The sequence below is a fragment of the Lampetra planeri genome, chromosome 28 (assembly GCF_965212315.1).
Source record: "Lampetra planeri chromosome 28, kcLamPlan1.2.h2, whole genome shotgun sequence".
Taxonomy (NCBI): domain Eukaryota; kingdom Metazoa; phylum Chordata; class Hyperoartia; order Petromyzontiformes; family Petromyzontidae; genus Lampetra; species Lampetra planeri.
The window spans coordinates 11793101-11800873 of NC_136134.1; the positions used below are offsets into that span (position 1 = coordinate 11793101).

General features: G+C 46.2%; 1 long non-coding RNA gene across 1 annotated transcript; it reads left to right on the forward strand.

The window, feature by feature from the left end:
* The first annotated feature begins 1003 nt into the window (after positions 1 to 1003).
* On the forward strand, positions 1004 to 7373 carry LOC144728471 (uncharacterized). Its single transcript, XR_013587524.1, has 2 exons — positions 1004 to 1072; positions 6905 to 7373. It is a non-coding gene; the product is annotated as an uncharacterized LOC144728471 (long non-coding RNA).
* Positions 7374 to 7773: the final 400 nt, after the last annotated feature.

Consider the following 7773-nt stretch of genomic DNA (forward strand, 5'->3'; position numbering starts at 1 on the left):
GTCACTAATGAATTCATAAAAATATCCAGCGGTAGTAAAACCCATTGAAACAGTAGTTATCCTGCTTAATTTTACACACCTTATAAATGTTTCTGAGAATTGGTGCTGTTACTATGTAATCAAGGCGTTCACTGCATTTTGTGGTCGCCAACATTCAACGTGAGTTCAGGCTCAAATGGTGCCCATCGCCTCTTGACAGTCAGTGGAAGCAAACTTCCACATTCCTATGGCGGGGGCAAGTCTATCCATGGACAGTCTGTCCACATTCTATGTGTTACTACATAAGCAAATGTCGTGGAATTACTTTGTTGTGATTTCCCAGGAGTCGCATGTTATACGAAATAAAAACGGGAAGAGAATACAGGCTCCTGCGAGTGACTGCTAAAACACACACCGCGATGTCGCACTATCGTACAACACCACCCAGTCGCGTGTCATAGACAATGTCATGGAGTGGCATGAGTTTGGGTTATGCCACAAAATGTTCTGGCCAAGTTTCTGTGTAAGACCCTGCACCCGCTGACATGGCCAAACAAGTTGGACTGTCACGTGGTGTACAAGCCTATTACACGCCAATTGTTATCGTTCCAGCTCATCGGTAATTTCTCACAACCAAATGTAGCAATTGGATGCAATTTGTATTTGGTTGCGAGAATTGTTCTTGCACTTGCCCGTGAGCTGAAACAATAGTAATTGGGTTGTGGAGAGTTTTTTCACAGAAATTTGGCCAGATCATTACGTGGCTGATCCCACTCTTCAATTACGAATCAAGGCCATACAAGCTGGCAATCCAGTTAATGACGAGAGCTTCCATTCTGCTACTGGAATTGGCTGTGGAATTGTGCCTCGAGAAACAGTAAAGCGAGCACGCGTGTGCATGTCCGCGTGTGGAGGTGCGTGCCCCGACACCCACGCACCCACATTCTCATGCACAGCAGGCGGGAAACCCCACCTCGAGTTCTGTAATTGTAGGTTACGTAAGCAGTTAACTTAACAGAGGACAAGATGGATGACAATGCAACGATCGATTCTCCAGTGTGTTCCGTTGGGCTATCGCTACACTTGTTCTCATGTGAGTCTGCGTGGTTTTCTGGGAAAACGAATCTAGAAGCTTCCCGGGAATGGGGTGCTGGCTATATTAATTGCATTTTTAAATGTATTTCTTGAGTAAATTTCGACAGAATATACATTTTTGTGGCTCCAGGGCAGGAGATAAGTTTAACGGAGATTGTTTGAGGGGTTTAGTTGTTCTCTCAGTGATTAATGTTGCGGTTGTTATGGTGGTGGTCTCAATATCTTAATAATTATGGGTAAGGGAATGTTTCACCAAGATGATGCTTCTCCAGCCGAAGTATCTTCATGTCCGAATGTTTCGATATCCGATCACATCTGTTCATTCCTGCCCGTCCATGTTCAAGTTTCTAGGCTGAACTGCTCAGGGTGTCCCAAAGATACAGATGCTGTGCTCGGAATGTCATCGTGGTGTTAAGTGATGACGATGAATATCCTTTCGCGAAGATTGTGAAAATGAATAGCGTTGCACTGCAATTGCGAGTAGTATCCACGATGTAGTCGTGACATAGCCAACACGGTGGCGTGTTGGCTATGTCACGATGTAGTCGTGACATAGCCAACGCGGTGGCGTGTTGGCTATGTCACGATGTAGTCGTGACATAGCCAACGCGGTGGCGTGTTGCATAGTCTCGACAAGGCTCGATTATTGCAACTCACTACTCTACGTCTGGAAAAAAACCATTACCAAGCTGCAGCGTGTACAAGATTATTTGGTACGTGTCGTGATGGGTACTGCAAGAAGCGATGATGTTCAGTGTTCACCGAGCTGCATTGGCTTCTGGTTGCCGAACGAAAACATTATAATGATGCACCCATTACACACAGAGTGCTTGCCACAAATGAACCACAATACCTTGCTGATCTCGTCAAGGAGCATAAACCACCATCCTCGCAGCGGCTTTTGGCTGCTGGCCATCGAACAAAGACGGTCACCGCATCGCGTGCTTTCAGATGTGCTTCTGTGGCCATCTGGAACGCTCTTTCTTCCAATATGAGGAATCCGCTGGAGCTGTGCACTTTTAAATCGAGATTGACAACTCCTTTCTTTAGGACTGCTTTCTGTGTTTAGTGTGTTGTCCTTCCCCCGAACCTCCGATGAACATGGTTGGCTACGTACGGTGCGAAAGAAGTTCAACATACATACATAACCACAGAGGTCTTTAGTGAGCAACGCAAATGACTTAATTGGGATTACTCTTAGCAATCATCATCCTCTACTGACAGACTAATGCCAACTTGCAGGCCAGTGCTGCGTTAGCTTGTACTGCACAGGAACAGCTGTTACTGGGTGGTCCCCTGTGCTAAGAAAAATGCTCTCTCAGATGTTTCGTTAGCTTGGAGGCGCAATGAAAATTATTATTGAGATATTTTAGCTCCAGTGGTGAATTCACACCAAAATACGTCACTCGCCGAGGTTGACGCTGGTTTTGAAACGTGTTTCTTTTGCTTTTGTTTGTGTTTTTGTTACATAAGAATGCATTGTAATCACAAAATGTCAAGATTTAAAGGCAGAGCGTTCTCAAGCTCTCTGACGAGATTTCACGCTTTGAATGGAGGATTTCTATCTATCTTGATGCAAGAGCCCACATCTGCTCTTTTGGCATGGCGGCTTGCAGATAACATCTCCTACGTAGACGCAGAGTGAAAAGCGTTGTTTCTAATACGGCTTTATCAGCAGGATAATCACAAGATATTCGAAATATTACTGGGGGCCAAACTGCAAAATCATACTTCACACAATGCATCGCAATTTTTTTCACCAGGTGACTATACATACAAGCTAAAATAACAATAATGTATAACCCGAGGTTAATCCAACGCTGAACAAAAGCCTTCGCACACCGTGTTCGTCAAGGGGGCTGCTTGACCATACTTATCCATTCTGGTCAGTGCCGGATGGTGACAAGGGGGCTCCAGACCGGTTCACTTGTCACTGATGTGAGTCGTGGCTGGGGATCCACCTGCACCACCGCTGCACCCCATAATGAGATATTCAGAGAGAAACAAAAATACTTCCCCTTTTGGAGCAAGTGTGGAAATAATCTAGATTTGAAGTTTTCGTGACTGCAGGGATCCATACTCTTTGGTTCTTTCGGTAAAGTCACGTAGGTATAAAATAAATTAAATCACGACGTTTCGATCGCAACACAAGCGACAGTCATCAGGCGGAACCGATACAGCAGGACAACTGCTGATTCCTAAATCAATTGCTGACTCCTAAATCAACTGCTGACTCCTAAATCAACAGTTGTCATGCTGACTCCTAAATCAGCAGTTGTCCTGCTGTATCGGTTTCGCCTGCTGTATCGGTTGCTTGTGTTGCGATCGAAACGTCGTGATTTAATTTATTTTATTTTATACCTACGTGACTTTACCGAAATAACCAAAGAGTAAGTGTGGAAATGCACATGTGTGAAAGGTGAGTCAGTGCCAACACACAGCCAAAAACTATTTGTTGTTCATTCATGACATTATACCAATGATGGGATCATTTATTTTAGATATAGAGCTGCCCTCGCCTCCGACACCGCTTACAAATACCCATCAACAGCATCACAAGCATCCCTCCAAAATCCCACAACAGCACAGATCACGCCAGCTCGCTAATCTCCCATTGACAGCTGCGCGGAGTGTGACTGGACTAAGTGCTTGGTTTGATGATTAAACAGAAAGAGAGTAAACTGAACGGGTTGGTTGTTGAGGCTGTGCAGTCGCCGGAGACCACGCACGCTCCTATCGTGAAACTCTCTTCGTTCATAAACCTGGTTTAACCTTGGGCGGACGCCCTCGATTCACTCCCAGTATTTTTTCAGTGCCATCTCATTGCCTTCGAATTGGAAGAGCATTCGCGTCCTGAGATGTAGGTCAACAACAACGTTTTATTGACGCGCGTTTCATTGACACGCGGTGCATTCAGTGGCGGTAACATATTCGTGTTTCATGATGGCCAACCCGATGTTATGCTGCAGCTTAGCGTTTCCAGTGGAGGGTCAACAGGGCCCATGCCACTGAATGCACCGCGCCTCACCCGCACGGAGTTATTCCACACTTCCCACGGATGCTGCAGTCGACACGCGCCCTGCGAGGACGGCTCTCCGATGCTCGTGCAGGAACACCGTCATCAATCCTGCCCCAGACACACACGTTCAGCCAATCAATCAATCCTTATTTAGGTGCCAATATCGCCCTCAATAAAGTGGGCATCGGTGCACATTACAACGTAGCGGGAACGGTACAGGAGGGGCATGGAGCCATGTGAATGAGAAAAGGAACCTGTCACGACCTCAGCGGCGGCCACCCACTGAGCAGAGTCAATTGCAACCGCGCGCAAGACGAAGTAGAACCACGGGCAACGAATAGCGTAAAATAGTAGTGAATAAAATACATAATAAGGAAAGAAACTGAGAAAATAAATAAGGAAACTGAGTTTGATTTCTTTCCCTTCTTAAAATTGAGATATGTGAAGGCGAGTGTGAGTAACTGTGTCTTGCACAGATTACGGAATTGAGAGGACACTCGGCGCATTTTGGATGTCTGGTGGCAGGCAGCGGGGAGTTCCAGATTGTAGGGCTGTGCTCGAGAAGACTTCGTCCCCTCAGCGTCGGGTGAACAGTCCCGGGCTGGGAGAGTCTCGCCATTCCCGTGGAACGGAGTGTACAGAATGTGCCTGAGGATTGGAGGGAGATGCGGGTTTGCATGTAGACCGGGGCCAAGCCATGCAGTGCTTTGTCGGTTCGGAGCGCAACCTTGAACAGAATGCTGAAGCGGACCGGTAGCCAGTGCACGCTGCGGAGTGCGGGCGTCATGAGTTCAGATCGGATCATCCGGGCAGCTACATTCTGCACTCACTGGAGCTTCTCCAACAATCCCAGCGGTAGCTCTGCGTAGAGGGCGTGCCCATAATCCATGCGTGTTGAGACAAAGCCATGAACTCGTGATTCCAGGTCTGGGGAGGAGAGGAGTGGGTGCAATTCAGAGGTGGCAGAAACCTGCTCTGACCTGCGGGCGCTCAGTCAAGTTCTACTCGAACAGCATACCAAGGTTGCGTACTTCAGGCGGGGGAAGAGGGCGTGAATATTGTTGAGTTATTGACACATCCATTGCTACATAGTTGCGTCCCATTTCCACAAATTCCGCCTGGAGGTTAACGACGTAAGAAACGTTTCTGAGATTTTATTTTGAGATTATTTTCATAGTATAACCTTTGAAGAAAGGTCAAAGAACAAAAATACATACTGCAGTTATTTGTTTATTTACCCAGGCATGCTACGCTGATTTTGCGGAGCCTTTTCAGCAGGGTCCTGTATTGGGATATTTTGTCCAACACGATTGACAAGTGTGCATGGTTTCATCTGCGGAAGGAAACCAGAGAACCCGGAGGAAGACGGAAGGAAGACCATGAACACTCCACGCAGAGGCGCCCCAAGTGCTCCTTGCTGTGTCACCACTGCAAATTGAAGCAGTGTGAGCTGAAAACTGACGTTTTAATTACTCTAATTTAAAGAACCGGTTTTTGTGTGTTTAGTTTGTTGTCCTTCCCCTGCACCTCCGAGTGGCACGGTTGGCTACGTACGGTGCAAAAAAAGTTCAACACACATGTTATTTAAGTGTATGTTGTGTACTTTGTTCTGCATTGTTACTAGGTTTTTGTCGATTTCACAAGCGTTTCACAAGCGTGAATTACAGTCCGCTTTCCCCAAAGACATCCTCATGACGCTCGTGCCTCACAGCAAGGAGGCCTTGGGTTCAATTCGCGACTGGCGCCTCTGCGTGGAGTGTTCATGCTCTTCCTTCCGTCTCCCTCAAGGTTCCGCGGTTTTCTCCCGCAGATAAAAAAAATAAAAAGCATGCACACTGTCAATCGTGTTCGACAAAATATCCCAATAACATGATGACAACAAAAAAAATATATAAATAAGACAGCTAATACAACTCAGCCATTGTAACACTTGTGTAACATGTTTACACAGTGCCACGCAATACGTGTTTGTTGAAATTATGAAATGTCAGGCCATTGTGTCGTCACTCTTGGGTAGAGCGGTTCATTCAATTCAATTTGAAAAAGCCACGAAGAAGAAGAGTAATTAACTGCAATGTATCTATATTAATCTGTGCAAATGTACCTATATTCAGCTGTGAAACAGGGTGTGCTTAATGTTAGAGTACGTCATTCTAAAGTGGCAATAAATCCTCAATAATGCTAAAAGACCACCGTTACCAACTTTCAAATTCATGGAACAATATAATCGTCAGCATCGTTGTGGAGAATATACGTAACAATGTAAATAGACAGACATTTCGCCTCCTTGCCAAATCTGTTTCTCCGCAGAACATTTTAAAGTAGTGTTCTCACATCCCATCAGCATCAACAAGGCCTTTTGGATGTGCATCATATCAGCAGCAATGGATCGATACAAGCAAACACGGAAAAACTTCGACATTCAGAATTGGGCTTGCTAGGACCCGTGGCTACTCGTCTTTATTTGACGCTTCAGCTGCTATTGGTTTTTTACCATTTTTTATTTGACGTTCTGTATGGAGCTAAGCAGTGGCACATTTTATTGCGAACTTGCTACCAATCTGGCAAGCTGAGGCCGACACTTGGTCATGGCTCACATCGGTGGCGTTGACCAACGCGGTGTGGTCACTGCGTGGGGCCCTCAGCAGACAGTCTATGTGAGGATCTGAACGCACATTTCATATCCCGTTTGCAAAATGTTTTGACTCCCATGAATGAATACACACACGTGCATGGGAATAGATGGTCAAAGAAACAAGTCGTATCACAGCACAGTTGTCATAGGTGCAAATGCTTTGTGTTTGTGTTTAGGATAAACATCCGGCATGCGTGCGCACAATCACCTCTCACGCAAACGAACCAGGGGGAGCATTCGTATCGGTGCATGAAGACTAAAACGTGGCGTTGTGCACGAGTGGCGAACGCGTCGTCGTTGGCGCCGTCGACGGCGAGACCAGCAGCAGACGACCTCGGCAGCAGCAGACGACCTCGGCAGCAGCAGAATCTCGGCAGCGGGCTGCGTGCCCTCAGCGGGCGATTGGTGCCATCTCATCACCGGCGCGCGCCTTGACACGGCGTCAATTTTCCTTGGACAAATGCTGCGCGGTTCAGCGTGACGAAGGTGTCACCAAGGTGACTGCCCACGCCGTGTCAAGAATTGTCTGGGTAAACTTTGTGTCATTAGTGCAACGCAGAAAGGGTAGCCTCGCATAGCTCCTGTGGGTGTGCCTTTAGGAAGTCTCGGAGATGCGTGGTAAATAAAACCTCGCTGTGCACCCCCCTTAACACCATTGCCGTCGACATGCTTAGCGGGAGAACATCAGAGACCTCGCATTGCAAGTGTGATTAACGTTTAAATTAAATCGGTCAAAATGACTGAGTCAAGAATACTTACGCATGTTGCATATGTGTACATCGCACTACTGTGCGCAATCCTGCAAGTTCATGGTAAGTTATCTCTGAATTGATGTTAATCTTGAAATCGCGAGTGTTTGTGTTTAAGTAATGTGACACATACGAAATTTGCTGGATATAATCTAGAATTCTAAACGTATGTTAACTCATACATTTGACCTATGCAGTTTAAACGGAACAAACTTACTGTTCAATTGTGAGTTTTTCGACGTTTTCACACTTATAACAAACAAGGACCGGCACATGTGTTTGCCTCTTGAATTGCG